This window comes from Dermacentor andersoni, chromosome 1 (genome assembly GCF_023375885.2).
Source record: "Dermacentor andersoni chromosome 1, qqDerAnde1_hic_scaffold, whole genome shotgun sequence".
NCBI lineage: Eukaryota > Metazoa > Arthropoda > Arachnida > Ixodida > Ixodidae > Dermacentor > Dermacentor andersoni.
Genome location: NC_092814.1, coordinates 348,799,253 through 348,819,066, shown reverse-complemented (window position 1 = coordinate 348,819,066; position 19,814 = coordinate 348,799,253). Strand labels below are relative to the sequence as shown.

At 47.7% G+C, this 19,814-nt stretch overlaps 8 non-coding genes across 8 annotated transcripts; all 8 read right to left on the bottom strand.

The window, feature by feature from the left end:
* Positions 1-1,388: 1,388 nt before the first annotated feature.
* On the bottom strand, positions 1,389-1,470 carry TRNAS-UGA (transfer RNA serine (anticodon UGA)). The gene has a single exon. It is a non-coding gene; the product is annotated as a tRNA-Ser (tRNA).
* Positions 1,471-6,555: 5,085 nt separating this feature from the next.
* TRNAS-UGA (transfer RNA serine (anticodon UGA)) lies at positions 6,556-6,637 on the bottom strand. Its single transcript has one exon. It is a non-coding gene; the product is annotated as a tRNA-Ser (tRNA).
* A 76-nt stretch (positions 6,638-6,713) lies between these two features.
* Positions 6,714-6,795, bottom strand: TRNAS-CGA (transfer RNA serine (anticodon CGA)). Its single transcript has one exon. It is a non-coding gene; the product is annotated as a tRNA-Ser (tRNA).
* Positions 6,796-6,871: 76 nt separating this feature from the next.
* TRNAS-CGA (transfer RNA serine (anticodon CGA)) lies at positions 6,872-6,953 on the bottom strand. Its single transcript has one exon. It is a non-coding gene; the product is annotated as a tRNA-Ser (tRNA).
* A 76-nt stretch (positions 6,954-7,029) lies between these two features.
* On the bottom strand, positions 7,030-7,111 carry TRNAS-CGA (transfer RNA serine (anticodon CGA)). Its single transcript has one exon. It is a non-coding gene; the product is annotated as a tRNA-Ser (tRNA).
* Positions 7,112-7,187: 76 nt separating this feature from the next.
* TRNAS-CGA (transfer RNA serine (anticodon CGA)) lies at positions 7,188-7,269 on the bottom strand. The gene has a single exon. It is a non-coding gene; the product is annotated as a tRNA-Ser (tRNA).
* Positions 7,270-7,345: 76 nt separating this feature from the next.
* On the bottom strand, positions 7,346-7,427 carry TRNAS-CGA (transfer RNA serine (anticodon CGA)). The gene has a single exon. It is a non-coding gene; the product is annotated as a tRNA-Ser (tRNA).
* A 76-nt stretch (positions 7,428-7,503) lies between these two features.
* On the bottom strand, positions 7,504-7,585 carry TRNAS-UGA (transfer RNA serine (anticodon UGA)). Its single transcript has one exon. It is a non-coding gene; the product is annotated as a tRNA-Ser (tRNA).
* Between the last annotated feature and the right edge of the window lie 12,229 nt (positions 7,586-19,814).

Here is a 19,814-nt window from a genome sequence, read left to right as displayed (position 1 = left end):
GTGCTCACCACAACGTCTAGCCAGCGGCTAGACGCCTCCGGGACCGTCCGGTGGTCTGGTGTGGTCCGCGGACGGCTGTGGCTTGTCGCCGGCTTTCCTATCCCGATGAATGTTTGGAGAGGGCTTGAAGCTGCTCCTTCTCGTCAAAGTTGTCTTTGCAGGAGGCCTGTCGGCATGGTTCTTTGCAGCTGTTTTCCCATCGGTAGCGTCTAGCGGCCTCTTAAAGGTAGCGTTGCCGCTCGTATCCATAGGGTCGCTGGTTGGGGGCGGATCCCCACCTTCTGTCTCGCATGCGGCTTCATCAACTACAAGGCAGTTTTCCTTGCTTTTCGCCCGCTCTTCTGCAGGACCCGTTGTCGTCCCATCTTTCTTTTCGAGGGTAACAGATACATCTGTATCTTTCGCTGCCTTCGATGTCGCCTCTGCATTGCTGGCACTCTCCTTGTCACCAGCCCCCTTGGCAGCGTCCTCGGCTTCAGCAGCATCCATCCTCATCTGTGTGACGACCTCGTTCGCTGGTGGCCCCACAACTGCAGCGTACGTGCGCACACACTGATCTTCAGAGTGTCCAAAGCTGCGACACCGAGCGCAACGCGGTACCTTGCACTCGCGACGGACGTGTCCGACACCTTTGCATCGTAGGCACTGCATCGGCCGTCCAGGCGCTACGACAAGGGCCAGTTCACCGGCAACTCGGATTTTGTGCGGGAGGTCATCGACTTTCATCCCGCTCTTCAACTTCAACAGAACGGTCCGCGACGTTGAGTCCTTGTCGCCTACGCCTCTGACACGCCATCGTTCTCTCGTCACTTCCACGACCTTGCCAAAGGCCGCTAGCGCTGCCTTTATATCTTCGTCCGCCACCCAATAAAGCAGCCAATGAAGGCGGAGGCGTACCTGTTGGTCTTGAGGGTCGACGATAACGTAACGACGCCCCTTCACGTTGAGCTCTTTCAACGCCAGCATCCTTTTCGTTGCCTCGTCACTCGAGAAGGTGACTGCCCATACGTGATTGATCTGGTAGGCTCCAAGGGCCATGACCTCCTGCAGCAGTCCAGTCGGGATGAGTGCATCTCGGAAGTCTTCGACCCTATAGGGCCTCGCTCGCACGTCGCCATGCAAAAACACGGTGTTTTTCATGACAGGTCCCTTGGGCAGTGGTGGCAAAATAAACTGGTAGCTCGCTTCCTCGTCATCGTCCATAAGCCTGTTACCGCGGCCGGTGGCCGCAAAAGCCGCTCCTTCGGAGCCCATGATCCACATTTCCGTACAGCTCGGCTGCCGGAAGTAGAATCCTCTCGGCCACGACTACGCATATACACTGCGGCACTACTGCGCCACATTGATACGCGTTCACGAAGGGCTGGCAGATGCAAAAGTAACCGCTAGGCAGCCGACAGGATTCGAACCTGTGCGGGGAGCCCCCAATGGATTTCAAGTCCATTGCCTTAACCACTCGGCCACGACTGCGCATTTTTTTTTCTTTATTACCTGTTTTACACACAACGCACGTACAAAAAAGGTACCACGTTTGCTCTCAGTAGAACATTCCACGCGTTAGAGTTAAAAACAGAAAGAGATAGTTGTAATTTGGTAAAAACACCGGCTGCATATTGGGTAAAGCAGCTTGGTTAGGGGAACCGAACTGTGGCTAATTTGTCTAATATGGGTAGCCACGCTGGTGGCTCCCCTTTGGCCTTATGTATGTCACGTAGGTGCAGGATGTTTTCCACGAAATATTCCTGAGCAGAACGAGGTTGGAGAGCTTCATGCCTTACATCCATTCTTGTCTTCCAGACACTGTGCATGCAGAGCAACATTATTGTGTCGCACGGCACGTCTACCGTCTCTTCAAAAGGCAGAAAGCGAATACCGAATGGTGTCAGAGGGAATTCTTTTTTGATGGTTCTTTGTAGGATGTCCCACAAGAACACTGAGTCCCAACAATCTAGAAATATATGGTCTATAGTTTCCGGTTTATGGCATATACCGCAATCGATACTCCATGGTACAAACAAACCCTTCTCTCTTAGCCATGGTTTTACGGGAAGCGTGCCACTGTACACAAGAAAGAAGAAAGATTTGGTAGTCGGCCTGATAGACATTCTTTTTACACGTTTCAAGACATTGCGTTCAGGCCCTAGAGTGTATGTTGAGCGGTATATAGGCACGGGGCACAAAATATCCACGAGGTCTTTATACAATTTCTTCCGGCCGACAACAGACAAATATTCAAGTGAGAAATGGGCTTTGAGCAAACGAAAAGCGCTTACCACTTCGCGCATATATCCTTTCACCACTACTTGTGGTGTTCCACATGATGTAACAATGAACTCCGATAAGGCATTGTGTAGTTGGACGTGTATAACAGTTTGTAGAAATGCGTTCCTTTGGTCGCGTAGGAAAATAAACCTTGAGACTACTTGTCTTAAAAACAAATTACACAAACCAAGGCCTCCGTTATTCACGGAATGAAATAAGTTTAGCCTGCTTGTACGTTCCCATCCCGATCCCCAAACAAACATTGCGAATATCCTGTGCAATTTTTGGACACACATCCTAGACATACATAATACTTGCAACATATAGAACACTTTAGCCACGAGGAATGAGTTACACGCAGTTGCACGCGCAAACATTGAGAGACTCCTTCCTCCCCAGTTTCTTGTTTGCTCGTTTGCCCGATCAGTATCTGCTGTCCACTGCTCGGTCGTGTCGCGGTAATGTTCGAGTGGTACGCCGAGGTAAGTAGCAGGTGTCTCGCTGAAATTTATAGTGTCAAAAATTTCTGGCGTAGATTCCCATTCACCATGCCAAAAACCTAAGCATTTTTGCCAGCTTATTGCACTTCCTGTAAGGCTGCAGAAAGTTCTTCCGGTATGCATAGCTTCCTGAATGCTTTCCTTGTCAGTGCAGAATACTGCGATATCGTCAGCATAGGATAATACCTTTATTTCACGTGATAAGAGCCGGAAACCGCGTATCTGTTTATTCATCATTAGATTTAAACACAGCGGTTCGAGGTAAATTGCAAATAGCAATGAACTGGCAGGGCATCCCTGTTTTACACCATAGTATGCTGTAATGCTTCCGGTTAATTTTTTATTAATAATTAGTTTTGAAGAACAGCCAGTGTAGGCCATTTTTACTCCATCATATATGATGTTACCTACGTTGATGTGTTCTAAGAGGGAGAAAAGAATGCTGTGGGTTACATTATCGAAAGCTTTTTCTAAGTCGAGTTGAATCATGGCTACCCGTCCGTGCATTAGGTCACGTAGTTCCAATATACTTCTGGTCACATGAATATTCGTGAGTATGGTTCTCCCTTTGATTCCACAAGTTTGATGTTCACCGACCAAGTTTGTAATCACGGACTGAAGTCGCTTAGCTATAACTTTCATAAAAACCTTATAATCCGTGTTAGTTAGACTTATGGGTCGGTATGCTTCCGGTGACAGTAATTTTGCAGGGTCTTTGGTCTTTGGTAGTAGTACGACGTGGCTTCTTTTAAATGACGGAGGCATCATTTTGGATTCATAAGCTTCTTCTATAACTCTGAGGAGCATTTTTGCCATTTGATGCTTAAAGAATTTATAAAAAGCGGCACCAAGCCCGTCGGGCCCCGGAGCTTTCCCTGTAGGCAAGTCATCTATCGCATTTTCCAGTTCACTAACACTTATTGGTCTTTGAAGTTGTGCTTTTACTTCATCTTCTAATCGTGGCATTAATTTCAGAAAATGGGTGTCAAAGCCCTCTCGCACATTCACCCCGCAGCCTAGCAAGTTTCTGAAACGTTGCACTAGCGCTCGTTCGATAACCTTTTGGTCTGTGGAAAGCGCACCTTGGTAGCGCAGCTCTGTTATTGCATTTCTCGTAGCGTAGCTTCTTTCGTCGCTTAACGCTCGCTTGGTAGGTGTTTCGCCCATCCAGAGCCGCTCGGCACGCGACCTTATCATCGCACCTTGATATTTTTCCGAATCAATAATCTCAAGTTGCCTTTTGACTTCTTTAACTTTGTTTGCAAGCAGGCGGGGAACAGTGCTTTCCGCATTTAAGAGATAGTCTAGAGTACGCTGCAACTCGGTTTCTTTCTGTCTTGCCTTGTAGCGCACGACACTAGCTCTTTCGATTGCGCTCATCTTAACTTCACACTTAAAGTGCTCCCACAACTCGACAGGGCTGATGAAGTCGTTTTCCTGCATTTCTTTAATTTTTGCCGTTATTACTTCGATAAAGATTTCGTCTCGCAGGAGGCTATCATTGAATTTCCAGAGGTCCCAATTAAAGGTGCTCGTTTTACGCTTAGTGCCTATTGTAACAGTCACTAAGCTATGATCGCTAAAGCTTACATGCTTAACGGCATATGTTGTGCAAAAAGATAAGAGTCTTGCTGTCAGATATACTCGGTCAAGTCGGGCGTGGCTTGTGCCTTGGAAATGCGTGAACTGAACTCGCTTTTCTCGCAGTACATCGCCTATATCAATTAGGTCGTATTCCTGAACGATTGCGCTAAGTTTCAATGCGCTCTTATAATGTATCGGTAGGTTCTTGGCGTTGTCTCCAGCCATGCATACACAATTGAAGTCCCCTAATAGTAACACATTTCTTTCGCATTTCAAAAAGGTTTCGATGTATCGGAAAAAATCTAAACGCTCACTAGCTTTGTTTGGTGCATAAATGCAAATAATTCGCCATAGTGCCTCTTTAACATAAAAATCGCAAACTACTAAGCGACCACTTTCAGAAGCGATGACAGACTGCTCTACAATTCCGACGGAGTTACGCAAGAAAATTGCGCACCCCCCTGATTTACCCACGGCGTGGCACACACAGAGATTATATCTTGACCGAAAGGTTTCCACCATCACATCAGTTTGTTCCTCGCTTTCAATTTTTGTTTCCTCGATAGCTAGAATGTCGATATCATTTTCTAATAGCAGGCGGCTCAGTTGAAGTTGCCGCCTTCGGGCTCCGAAGCCGCGTACGTTTAGTGTTGCAACACGAAGGGCTATTCCAGGATTAACGGCCATTGTAAGTGAAGTTTACACAAACCGACACAAGATACTGTTCAGATGAGTGGAAACTTACAACGCTAGACCAGTGACCACTGCTGTCTTTGCTGCACCCGATGCAGCCCGTCGCTTGGTTGAGTTGCCATCCGTGATTGTCCATTGCAGATGTAAGTCTTTCACCGGTCCCGCAACGAAGTGATTAGCCGAACCATGCTCCCGCCAACGCGGGGGCATGGACGGCACTGGTTTCCTGTCTGGTGGCACGGTAGGTTTTGGCTTGAAGCTAGACCTACGGGTGGACGCTGTTGTGGAGGGAGGTTCTTCTGCACACTTTGAGTCAGAGCGCTGGTCGTCGCTGCTCGCTTTTTCTCGCGGGCGCTTAGTAACTGCCGTAGCCGGCATTCCCATAGTGACGTCGGTGCACGTTTCTTCCTTCTCGCCTTCCCGTGTTTCGCTGGGCCCAGGCTCTTTGACAGTAGTTACGCTTACGGTATCGTTTGCAGGGGTAAGCTTTTGCGGCGGTTCCTCCGTGGCACTCTGAAGTTTCTGCGCTTCGTCTACATCGGGGGGCGTGGCCTCAGGCGTCTTGTCCTCGCTGGGATGTGTTTCGCTTGCTGCTGCTGTCTCTTCGGCGTCGACCTGATCCATCAGGTGTTCGTCTAATATGTCGCTACGGCCCGGCCCAGTGACGTTCGCGTAGGTACGCACGCACTGGGTCTCTTCGTGGCCGTAGCGGTGACAGCCCACAGCGCGGCACGCGACATTCGCGACGTATATGGCCAGTACAATGACACCGCAGGCAAAGCGGAGGCCTTCCTGGCACAATGACTAGAGCATGATCCCCCGTACTCGCACCTGGTGTGGCAGGTCTTCGACTGAAGTCCCTGCCTTCAAATGCAACGACACTAGGCGTGTATGTGACCCCTTGTCGTTGCAACCGGTAACACGCCATTTTTCTCTGGAGATATCGGTCACGGTTCCGAATGGTGCCAGGGCTGCATTGACGTCTTCATCGGGCGTGGTGTGGAGAAGCCAGTACAACTTGGTTGCACATCTTGGTTGCAGGGGTCTATCACAGCACAACCGTGGTCTTTCACGCTAAAAGCGTTGGTAGACAAAAGCTTCTTCTTGCCTTGAACGTCTTTGAAGGTGATGGCCCAGACGTGGTTCATTTGGTAGGCCCCGAGGGCAACAACTTCCGACATGAGCTGATGGCGGACTAGTGCATCGCGAAAATGCTCGACGCGATAAGGCCTTGCCTTCAAGTCACCGTGTAAGAACACAGTAGTAAGTACAGTAGTTCATGATGGCAGATGTGGCAAAACAAGTTGATATTCCTGTTGGGTCGTTTCCGAAAACCTGATTCCGCGGCTCGAACGGGCCGCAACAGCCGCTCCTGCGGACTTCGACATTCCACGACCGTACCGGACGGAAGCCGGAAGTAGAATCCTCAGCCACGACTGCACATATACACTGCGGCACTACTGCGCCACATTGATACGCGTTCACGAAGGGCTGGCAGAAGCAAAAGTAACCGCTACGCAGCCGACAGGATTCAAACCTGTGCGGGGAGCCCCCAATGGATTTCAAGTCCATCGCCTTAACCACTCGGCCCCGACTGCGCATATACACGGCGGCACTACTGCGCCACGTCGATACGCGTTCACGAAGGGCTGGCAGAAGCAAAAGTAACCGCTACGCGGCCGACAGGATTCGAACCTGTGCGGGGAGCCCCCAATGGATTTCGAGTCCATCGCCTTAACCACTCGGCCACGACTGCGCATATACACGGCGGCACTACTGCGCCACATCGGTACGCGTTCACGAAGGGCTGGCAGAAGCAAAACTAACCGCTACGCAGCCGACAGGATTCGAACCTGTGCGGGGAGGCCCTAATGGATTTCGAGTCCATCGCCTTAACCACTCGGCCACGACTGCGCATATACACGGCGGCACTACTGCGCCACATTGATACGCGTTCACGAAGGGCTGGCAGAAGCAAAATTGACCGCTACGCGGCCGACAGGATTCGAACCTGTGCGGGGAGCCCCCAATGGATTTCGAGTCCATCGCCTTAACCACTCGGCCACGACTGCGCATATACACGGCGGCACTACTGCGCCACATCGGTACGCGTTCACGAAGGGCTGGCAGAAGCAAAACTAACCGCTACGCAGCCGACAGGATTCGAACCTGTGCGGGGAGCCCCCAATGGATTTCGAGTCCATCGCCTTAACCACTCGGCCACGACTGCGCATATACACGGCGGCACTACTGCGCCACATCGATGCGCGTTCACGAAGGGCTGGCAGAAGCAAAACTAACCGCTACGCAGCCGACAGGATTCGAACCTGTGCGGGGAGCCCCCAATGGATTTCGAGTCCATCGCCTTAACCACTCGGCCACGACTGCGCATATACACGGCGGCACTACTGCGCCACATCGATACGCGTTCACGAAGAGCTGGCAGAAGCAAAAGTAACCGCTACGCAGCCGACAGGATTCGAACCTGTGCGGGGAGCCCCCAATGGATTTCAAGTCCATCGCCTTAACCACTCGGCCACGACCGCTTTTTTTTTTTCTTTATTGCCTGTTTTATAACAAATACACGATTCACAGCTATTCTCCGCTGCGATTACAAAACAAAAAAGACAGTTCAATGTGCGGGTGTACCTTGTCGTTTAATTTTGGTTTAAAAAGGCTGAATGTTTGCAAGCAGTTCAAATGCTGTTAACCACTCAGGTGGTTCGCTGAGCGCTTTAAACGCTTCGCGAATGTACAATACATTTTCAGCAAAATATTCTTTGGCCGGTTTTGCGTCAACATCCTCATTACGCACCGCCATTCGTGTTTTCCACACGCTGTGCATGCAGAGTAACATCACCATATCACATGGCACTCCTTCTGTCTCTTCAAACGGTAAAAAACGGATTCCAAAAGGTGTTAAAGGAAATTCTTTTTTTAGTGTCCTTTGTAGAATGTCCCAAAGGAAGACTGAGTCCCTGCACTCCAGAAAAATATGCTCGATTGTCTCCGGTTTCTGACATATCTGGCAATTCACACTCCAGGGTACAAAGATCCCCTTCTCCTGCAGCCATGGCTTGACAGGAAGCGTGCCAGTGTGTAGCATGAAAAAAAAAGTTTTTGTTGTTGCTCTTACAGGCATTTTCTTAACTCTTTTTAAGACATTCTGCTCACGCCCCAGTGCATATACTGCACGGTATATTGGTACTGGACACATGATATTAACTAAATCTCGGTATAATCGCTTTCTTGCGACTGTGTTCAGGTATTCCAAAGAAAAGTGTACTTTTAGAAAACGGAAAGAGCTTATCACTTCAAACAAAAAACCTCGGACAACCACTTGACGTATGCCATACGACGTCACAACATATTCTGGCAGTGCGTCACCTAATCGCGTCTGGATAACGCACCGCAAAAAACAATCGCTTTCGTCGCGCAAGAACATGAAACGCGACACTACTTGTTTCAAAAATAAATGCGACAAACCCAACCCTCCTTTCTGCACAGCGTGAAAAAGATTCAGACGACTCGTGCGCTCCCATCCTGATCCCCACACGAACATAGCAAAAACCCTGTGCAACTTTTGTACACACACTCGGGATATACATAAAACTTGCAACATATAAAACACTTTAGCGACAAGAAATAAATTGCAGACAGTGGCTCTCGTGAATATTGACAGATTCTTGCCTCCCCACTTCGTTGTTTGTGCTTTAGCCCGCTCAGTTTGTTCAATCCATTGCGTCGTGGTATCGCGATAGTATTCCAAAGGAACACCAAGATAACTGGTTGGCGTATCTGTGAACGGTACTGTTTCTAACACTGCAGGCCGGCTGTCCCATTCACCGTGCCAGAAGCCTAAGCTTTTGGGCCAGCTTATGGCACTCCCCGTTAGACTGCAAAACTTTCTTGCATCCTTGACTGCCTCCCGAATGCTCTCTTGGTCAATGCAAAAAAGTGCGATGTCATCTGCGTAAGCTAGTATTTTTACTTCCCGAGTTAAAAGACGGTAGCCGCGAATGTTTTCGTTTTCTCGTACCTTCAAACAGAAAGGTTCAAGAAAAATCGCAAAAAGTAAGGGTGACAAAGGGCACCCCTGGCGCACACTGGATAATACTGGTATATTTTCGCTGAGTCTTTTATTGATTATAAGGTGAGCGGAACAGTTCTCATAAGCCATGGCTACTCCGTCCTGAATCACTTCGCCTACATTAATGTGTTTTAGCAGGGCAAGAAGTATGCTGTGAGCAACCCTGTCAAAAGCTTTTTCTAGGTCTAACTGAACCATTGCTACACATTCGAGGTTCGCATCACAGCATTCCAATATACTCCCAGCGATGTGAATATTCGACAATATTGTTCTATTCCTAATACCGCATGTTTGGTGTGGGCCTACTATGGATTTAATAACTGACTGCATCCTTTTTCCGAGCACCTTCATGTAGATTTTATAATCCGAATTCGTAAGACTTATGGGCCTGTATCCAGCGACAGATTTCAGCTTTACCGTATCGGTGGTTTTCGGTATAAGCACAACATGACTTTTTCTGAATGATGGCGGCAAGTGCTTAGTTTCATGAGCTTCTGATATTCCACAGTGCAGTATCTCGCTTATTTCGGCATTGAAAGTTTTATAGAAAGCTGCTCCTAGGCCGTCTGGTCCAGGCGCCTTTCCTTTACCCAAGTCTTCTATGGCTTCTGTAATTTCTTTCGCAGAGATCGGTCTCTCGAGTCCCTCTTTTATTTCGTCTTGTAATTTTGGCAGAAGTGTTAGAAAGGTGTTCACAAACTCTTCTGTTACGGGCACCTGCCTACCGAGCAACGCTCGGTAGTGTTCAACGAAAGCTTTTTCAATTACTTCTGGGTCTTTTGACATTGTGTTGTTAAAACAAATTTCTTTTATTATGTTTTTGGATGCGTAACCCTTTTCGTCACTGAGCGCGCGCTTAGTTGGCGCCTCTCCCAGCCACAGCCTCTCGGATCGTGCTCTTATCGCGGCTCCTTGGTAAATTTGAGCGTCCACCCTTTCAAGTTCGCGTTTAATTTCTCTAATCTGTTTCGAAAACAGTCCCGGTATTGTGCACTCCGCGTTTAGAAAATTATCGAGCATGCTTTGCAGTTCTTTCTCTCTTTGTTTAGCTTTATGACGCATCACACAAGCCCTCTCGATCGCACTCATTTTCACTTCAATTTTAAACTGCTCCCACAGCTCAGCCCAATTTGTTGTAGCATCTATTTCCATTACGTCAATTTTTCCTTTTACCGTTTTGACAAACCATTCATCACTTAAGATCGTTTCGTTCATTTTCCACAGTTCCCAGTTAAGGTGAGACCCTCTATGTTTCGTGCCCAATGTACACGTTACTAGGCTGTGATCACTGAAGCTCACGTGCTTTACTGCGTAGCTATTGACCGTTCGCGCAAGGTTTGCTGATACGTACAAACGATCTAGTCGAGCGTGACTCTGACCTTGGAAATGAGTAAAAACAACACTGTTACCGCTTAATATGCTCCCAACGTCTACTAAATAGTCTGCCACGATTGCGCAGAGTTGAACACAATTGAAGTCACCAAGAAGAACAACATTTCTTTCACACGTCAGGTGTGACTCAACAAAGTTAAAAAAAAAATTTCCTATCACTAATTTTGTTTGGAGCGTACACACAGACAATTCGCCAATCAATATTATTGAAAGAGAAATCACATAGGACTAATCGCCCATCTTGGGCCGACATTACACTCTGCGCAACAATACCTATTGAATTACGCAAAAATAAAAGACAGCCACCGGCCTGACCTACTCCATGACAAACACAAGTGTTGTAACGGGATTTAAAAACCTGAACCATTTTGTCCGTTTGCTCTTCGCTTTCAATTTTAGTTTCTTGAACAGCAAGAATATCTATGCCGTTTTCCAGCATCAGGCGACTTAATTGTGCTTGTCGCCGTCTAGCCGTTAGCCCTCGTACGTTAAGCGTGCCAATACGTATTGCTATTCCATGATTATTTGCCATTAAAAGAGAAGAGCAAGCACAAACTACAATACATTTCGGAGATCAAAGACCGCCAAACTTACAAAAAACAAAACCCTACACCATCATAAGCTCCGTCTCATACGGCGAAGGCATGACGTTACCAAATTCGCTACTCATCATTCACTTAAAGGTTCCGCAGCACCTAGTCCTTACTGAGCCTTCTACCGAACAGCACCCCGCTACCGCGGGGGAACTGTCGGCGTTGTCCGCTTATCTGGTGGGACAGTCGGCGTCTGTCGCCCGTCTGGTGGGACGGTCGGCGTCTGCCGACCACCTGGCGGATTGGTCGGCGTCTGGCGCCCCTCAGGTGGATGTTCTCGCGTCGGCCTCCTCTCGAGCGGAACGTTCGGCTTGGGCTTGAGTGTAGACCGCCGGAAAGAGGAAGACTTCGTGGGTGGCCCTTCGCTGCTGTCACCGTCGTCTTGCTCAAGCCTGACATCTTGATCGGGTATTTCGCGAGGTCTCTTTGAGACGGCGCTGGCCTGATCCATTTTCTCGCCGGATTCTTCGATGAAGGCAGCGCCAGAGTTGCCCTGTCGCAGAACGCCCTCGGCAGCCTCCGCGTCCCCCTCACTTTCACGCACCGTAGAATTTTCTGCAGACGGTTCACTTTGCACTTCATTCTTGGCCACTGCCTCGCTACTGCCCTTTCTGGGTTGGCACTTGACGCTTGCCATGACCACTGGTTTCTCTTCCGTGCCTCGTGGGTCTCCGCCCGCTCCAGCAGTCTCTTCCGCGTCCGCTTGATCCATCAAGTGCTCGTCTAACGCGTCGCTCCGGCCAGACCCGGTCACGTTAGCGTAGCTTCTCACGCACTGGGTCTCGTCGTGGCCGAAACGACGACAGAGTCCACAGCGTGGCACACGGCACTCGCGCCGTATATGGCCGGTGCCGCGGCATCGGAGGCAGAGCGGAGCTCTGCCTGGAACAATCACGAGCGCATGGTCCTCTGATACTCGTAGCTGATGCGGGATGTCTTCCATGGTCATACCAGCCTTCAGCCGTAACGATACCAGACGCGTGTGAGAACCTTTGTCGCCGCACCCTGGTACTCGCCACCGCTCCCTGGAAATTTCGGTCACCGTTCCGAACGGCGCCAAGGCTGCTCTGACGTCCTCGTCGGGAGTCGTGTGAAGCAGCCAGAACAGCTTCATTCTAATATCCTGGTTGCAAGGGTCAATGGCGACGCAGCGGTGTTCTTTGACACTAAAGGCCTTCGCTGACAGCAGCTTCTTTTTTCCGACTTCGTCCTTGAATGTTATAGCCCAGACATGGTTCATCTGGTAGGCCCCGAGGGCCACCACCTCCGGCAACAGCTTATGACGGTCAAGCGCATCGCGAAAATGTTCGACTCGATAGGGCCTGGCCTTCAAATCACCGTGCAAAAACACGGTATTACACACGGTCATACCTGATGGCAGATGCGGCAAAACAAGCTGGTAATCCTGTGAAGACGTTTCCGTAAGCCTGATACCGCGGCCCGGCTGGGCCGCATGAACCGCCCCTACGGAGCACAACATTCCGTGACCGTCCGCTGTGGTGGCCGGAAGTGGAATCCGGCCACGACTGCGCATGTACACCGCGGCACTACTGCGCCACATTGATACGCGTTCACGAAGGCCTGGCAGAACCAAAAGTAACCGCTACGCAGCCGACAGGATTCGAACCTGTGCGGGGAGCCCCCAATGGATTTCAAGTCCATCGCCTTAACCACTCGGCCACGACTTTTTTTTTTCTTCATTGCCAACTTGGCAAAATACAGTGGAAAAACATCATAACATCACATTAAAATGCTAGCTTGTGTCTGGCTAGCATAGTGGGTTAAAAACGCTTTACGGTCAGCAGTTTGTCGAGATAAACACACCAATCTGGCTTTTCTTCCTTCTGTTTGTACACATCTTGTAAATATGCGATGCTTTCGTTGAAGTTGTCCCGGGCTGACCTCGCGTTGACGTCCGCATTACGCACTGACATTCTGGTTTTCCAAACACTGTGTATTACTTGAATCATTAGCATATCGTACGGCACACCTTCGCTTTCGACCGGTAGAAATCGAATGCCGTAGGGTGTAAGCGGCAGTTCCTTTTTCAGGATTCTTTGCAAGATGTCCCATAGGAATACGGCATCGCAATAATCGAGAAACATGTGCTCGATTGTTTCAGGCCTTTTGCATATTACACAGTCTACCGACCATGGTACCAACAACCCTTTTTCCTTAAGCCACGGTATTGTAGAAAGTGTGCCACTATGAAGCATGAAAAAGAAAGTTTTGACTGACGATGGGATAGTTATTCTTTTAACCCTTTTTAACACATTGCTGTCTGGCCCAGGATTGTACATCCTTCGATACAAGGGAACAGGCATCATCACATCAATTAGGTCTTTGTAGAGGCGTTTTCTCTTGACCTCGCTGAGATATTCCATTGAAAATCTTAGTTTTAGAAACTGGACAGCCGCAACAATTTCATGCATGTATCCGCGAACATTGCGTTGCATATGGGCGCATGATGACACAATGACATCTGGCAATGCGTTCGCCAATCTCACTTGCATAACACTTCTTAAAAAAGGATTTCTTTGATTGCGATAATATACGAACCTAGAGACAATTTGTCTCACGAACAAATGAATCAAACCCAGTCCTCCCGATCGCACTGGAAGGAACAAATTTGTGCGGCTCATCCTTTCCCATGATGAGTTCCATACAACGACAGCCAACACTCTATGCAGTCGTTGAATACTCATGCGAGACATGTGCAACGCTTGCAAAACATACCATACTCAAGCAATAATAAAAATGTTACACACTGTGGCACGGGAAAAAATTGATAGGTCTCGTCTTCCCCATTTTTGTGTTTTCTTTCGAGCCTTGTCTGTCTGTTCTTTCCAGTATTCTTGTGTATCCTTGTAATGTTGTAGTGGTACGCCTAGGTATTTACTTGGAGTAGTCGTCCACTGAATGTTGGCGTACGTGACAGGCACACTATCCCATTCACCATGCCAGAAACCCTGACATTTATTCCAGTTTATTCTGCTCTCTGTGTATTGACAGAAAGCTGTGGCATCTTTTATCGTATTTGTTATACTTTCTCTATCGGTACAGAAAACAGCTATGTCGTCGGCGTAAGATAATATTTTGACTTCACAAGCCATAATACGAAAGGCTCTTATTTCCTCATTTTGAATAATCTTTAGACAAAATGGCTCTAAATAAATGCTAAAAAGTAGTGACGACAGAGGACACCCTTGTTTCACTGAAGAGACGACATGGATGCTTTTGCTGACTTGTTTGTTAATTATAATTGAGGCAGAGCATCCAGTGTACGACATTTTTACACCTTCCAGTATTATTTTCCCTACATTTACATATTCCATAATGGCAAACAATATTTCATGCGTAACAAGGTCAAAAGCTTTTTCCAGATCTATTTGGAGCATTGCCACGTGGTTGGAAAAAACATCACAACACTCTACAGTATTTCTTGCTATATGAATGTTCGTCGTTATGCTCCCACCTTTAATTCCGCACGTCTGATAAGGTCCGACTATATCTTTAATATAACCTTGTAATCTTCTTGCCAAGACCTTCATGAATATCTTGTAATCTACGTTAGAGAGGGTAATTGGCCGGTAAGGACCTACCAATAATTGCTTAAGTCGGTCGTCCGTTTTAGGAATGAGAATGATATGTGATTGACGGAAGGAAAGGGGAAGCTCTCCTACGTCATATGCCTCTTGTATTACCGCATGCAATACTTTAACTATAGGAGTTTTAAATTTCTTATAAAACGCTGAACCCAGTCCTTCGGGACCGGGCGACTTTCCGGAGTTCAAATCATCGATTGATTTTTCAATTTCCTTTAATGTAATTGAGGCTTCTAAGACTGATTTTGCATTCTGATCTAGTTGCGGCATAAGTGGAAGAAAAGCGTTTCCAAATCCCTTGTTTACTTCTTTCCTTTCACCTAACAATTTACGAAATGCTCTACGAAAGCATCTTCTATCTCACTTTTCTTATCTGTGACTGCACCTCGGTACCTTATTTCTTTGATTTCTTTTTTGGTCGCGTATCTTTTTTCGCCACTAAGGGCGCGTTTGGTGGGCGTTTCACCCATCCACAAATGCTCTGCACGAGCCCGTATCACTGCTCCTCTATAATTTTCGACATCGATAAGCTCAAGTTGTCGCTTGACGTCTCGAATTTCTTTACTGCGCAGGCCGGGGGTAACACTTTCTTGGCTGATCAAGAAGTCTAACTGGGCTTGCAGTTCTTTTTCGTGTTTAATTTTACTGTGCTTAAGTGCAGAAGCCCGTTCTATCGCCTTAATCTTTATTTTTTCTTTGAAACGCACCCATCTGCCAATTATGTTCTGGTGATCTTCAAGTAAATCATTAAGGTTTTCCATTGCGTAATCTACGAAAGGTTTGTCATCCAATAGATTGTCATTCAGTTTCCAGAGCTGCCAATTGAATGTACTTTTTCGTTTTTCTGCTCCAAGCGAGAAAGACCCTAAGCTGTGGTCGCTGAAAGAAACATGATTGACTGTGTAATTACTGCACAAAGGTACAAGAGCTGTCGATATATAAGCTCTATCTAGTCTAGCGTGGCTATTTCCTTGAAAATGAGTGAACTGGGGGAAGTTACATGAAAACAAGGACCCCACGTCATCTAATTCGTGTTCATCCACTATTGCGCTTAAAAATATTGCACTTTTATCTCGAATAGGTCGTTTGTTCACTCTATCTTCTGGTTCACAAACACAGTTGAAATCACCCAGTAATATGACCAGCTTATCGCATAGCAGGTGTTTTTCCATTTCCTCAAAGAACACTCGCCGGTCATGTTCCTTGTTTGGTGCGTACATGTTAATCACCCTCCAATTTTCATTGCGAAGGTGAAATCACAAACAATATAACGACCACATTGACTGACATTCAAAGATTCCTCAACAATCCCAATAGAATTTCGAAGAAATAGAGCACAACCTGCTGACAAACCTACTGCATGACTTATGGCAACATTGTACCGATTTCTAAAAGGTGATGCCATGCGATCACTTTGTTCCTGCGTTTCTACCTTTGTCTCTTGAACTGCTACGATATCCAGTTCATTTTCTAACAGCACACGACTAAGCTGGTAGTGACGTCTCCTAGACGCCAGACCTCTGACATTTATCGTCGCTATGCGTAGTGTTGTGCCTGATTTTAACGCCATTTCTTTTTATATATTCTGCAAAATGATCGCATTACAGTACCCCTTTACAATCTGAAAAATTAGTTAGCATAGTATAACACTCACAGCGAAGATGAACCTTGTAGACACATCACGTATGCAGCACAATGTGCGCTATAGGCATCTTCTAACCGGAAGGCTTCACGACACTTGCAAATGAGTTCGCTCAGAGTCCCCACGTCTTCCCGAAGACCCCAAAGGTTGCGCTGCGTGGAGAGTCGGCGTCAAGACGGAGGTTTTTCCGCCGGCCGCCGCTCAGCGGAAAAATTTGGCCTCTGCTTCAATAAAGACCGTCTTATGCCGAGCCCCTTCGGCGGTGGTTCTGTCTCTTCAACTCCTTTGTCAGCTTTCTCGACGCTCTCCTCCAATGGCCGCTTGGTGGGCTGTCCACTGACGCTTTCAACGACGTCCATGTAGGTCTCTTGGGTTTCTTCCACTTTTGTATCCTCGCTGGTAGGTTGACAGGCGTCCTTCGATGTGGTGGCTTTTTCCACGGCCTGGTCTTTGGTATCCCGTTCGCGCTCTGTTGGTTGACGCCTTTCCTCCAAAAGGGGTTTGTTGGCTGCCAGCGTTACCATTTTGCGGACTGTGGTGTCCTTTGACGGCTTCGAAGCTTCTTCAGCGTCGTTTTCATCCATGAGAAGTTCGGATGAATCCTCGCCACTCGTAGGCCCGGCGACGCTGGCGTACGTCTTAGGGAATTGACTTTCTTCATGTCCGAATCTACGGCAGGCACTGCATTTTGGAACCCGGCAGTCGCGGCGAATGTGCCCCGTTGCATGACAGCGCAGGCACATCGGCGCACGGCCTGATACGACCACCAAAGCTTGTTCACCTGCGACGTTCAGCTGGTGTGGTAGATCTTCCAGCTTAACGCCTACCTTGAGACGCATGGACACCAACCTGGTTGTGGACCCCTTGTCAGTGATTCAGTGTACTCCCCACCGCTCTCTGCTAATTTCTGTCACTTTTCCATAAGGAAGGAAGGCCACCCGCACGTCATCATCTGGAACGTTGTGCAACAGCCAGTGCACTTTCATCCTTACATCTTGGTTTCCAGGATCAATGACGACGCAGCGCCGGCCCTTGACCTTCAATTCGCTCGCGGCGAGTAACTTCTTCACGGCTTCGGCATTACTGAAAGTTACGGCCCACACGTGGCTCATCCGATACGCCCCTAAGGCGATCACTTCAGGAAGCAGCGACAAACCAGACAACGCGTCGCGAAAATCTTCGACTCGGTAAGGCCGCGCTTGAACATCTCCGTGAAGAAAAACTCCATTAACAACAAAACGACCTGTTGGCAAATTCGGCAAAATCAACTCGTAGCCTTCTTCAGAAGGAAAAGTTCCTGTTGCCGCGGCTGGCAATAGCCGCTATAGCCGCCGAACGGAGCTCGTCATCGCACAACCGTTCGCTTCGGCGGCCGGAAGTGGAATCCGGCCACGACTACGCATATACGCTACAGCGATATGCGTAGCGATACATAACGATACATAAATATACACAAACACACTTTCAACTTTGTGCGCATGCATATTGTGCGGTCTGTCACATTGTGGCTGGCCATGTCAAGTTTAAAATTCCTTTAATGTGGCGAGGGGCTCAATCCTCGCCAGTCAATCCGGAGGACATTCTTGTTCTTTAATTACATCAATGAACTTGGAAATAGCTTCCCGGAAGAGCAGCCGCGCAGGCCGGCTGTCAGGCTAACAAAAGAAACCGGCCATTCGAGCCCTCCATAAACAGTGGAGGCCCATTAGCATAATAAGTCCAAAGGCATGCCATCCTCATTTTCTACCGTCAAAAATCTAATACCTAATGGACTTAAAGGCAATTCTTTCTGTAGTGTTCTTTGAAGAACATCCCAAAAGAAAACCCCTGCCCAACAATGCAAAAAAACATGGTCAATTGTTTCTAATTGTTTACATATAAGGGAGTTTGCTCCCCATGGTAAAAAAACCCCTTCTCTTGTAGAAAGGACCGTACCGGCAAAGTTCCGGTATGCAACTTAAAGAAAAAGGATTTAGTGCTTGGCTGCACCTGCATTTTCTTAACACTCTTTAACACGTCATTTCCCTGTCCTCCACTGTTTATGGCTCTGTACATCGGAACCGGCATAATCATGTCAACTACATCCCTGTACAATTTCTTGCGCGACACGGAAAAGAGATAATCATTAGAAAAACGTACGGACAAAAAACGGACACTGTCAACGACTTCCCTTAGGTACCCTCGAAGAGCACCAGGCATACTTAAATTGCAGACCACGTACATCGGCAGATGCTTGCTCAGTCGTAAGTGGCACATTGTGCGCAGAAAGGGGTCATGCACGTCTCGAACGAAAGAAAACCGGTTTACTAGCTGCTTCAAAAAAAGATGTGACAGGCCTAAGCCCCCGTCCTTGACTCTCCTAAATAAGTTCGTGCGGCTGCACCACTCCCATTCTGATGCCCAAATGAACACAGCAAAAACTCTATGGAACCTTTGCACATTTAAACGAGGGCAACAGAAAACATGCATAACGTACCATATTTTGCTTATTAAAAACAAGTTACATACAGTAGCTCTCGCAAACATCGAGAGATGAGCACCTTTTCAATTGGTTGTTTTTTCCTTGAGTCGTTTGGCCTCTTCTAGCCAATAGTCCTCATTCCGCCGGTAATGTGCAAGCGGAACGCCCAAGTATTTAGCTGGCGCTTTAATCCATCTAATGCTGGCGAACATTTCCGGTGTTGACTGCCATTCACCATGCCAAAAACCGAGACACTTATTCCAATTTGCAAGGCTCCCTGTTGTGTTTCTGAAATGTTTAACAATTGTTGTTACCTCTGTAATGCTTTCTTTAGTTGTACAGCACACCGCTACATCGTCTGCATATGCCAGGAGTTTCACTTCGGCTTCCATGAGTTTGAAGCCCTTTATGCTACTGTTTTGAATAATTGCCAGACAAAAGCTTTCGAGATAGATGGCAAACAAAAGCGGGCTGAGAGAACACCCCTGGCGCACGGAACGCTCTATCTTAATGGGGGCCCCCAGTGTCTTGTTAATAATCAGCCGTGTTGAGCAGTTCCGGTACGCCAGAGCTACCCAATCACCGATGACTGATCCTACATTCACGTACTCAAGAACTAATAACAAAATTTCGTGTGGGACAAAATCAATGGCTTTTTCTAAATCTATCTGCAGGATGGCAACGGCATATTGAAAATCGTCACAGCATTCCAAGACGCCCCTCATCGTGTGTACATTTGTCGCAATAGTACGTCCCTTTATGCCACAAGTCTGGTGTGGTCCTACAAGATCCTAAATTATTGACTGTAATCGGCTTTTAAGAACTTTCATTAAAACTTTGTAATCCGTGTTGGTCAATGAAATGGGTCTGTATGCTGTGACTAGCCTCAGCATTGCTTTTTGGTTCGTCTTAGGAATAAGGACGGTATGGGCTTCAGAGAAAGACGGTGGTAATCTGTTGGTAGCAAAAACTTCGTCCATCAACGCTTTCAA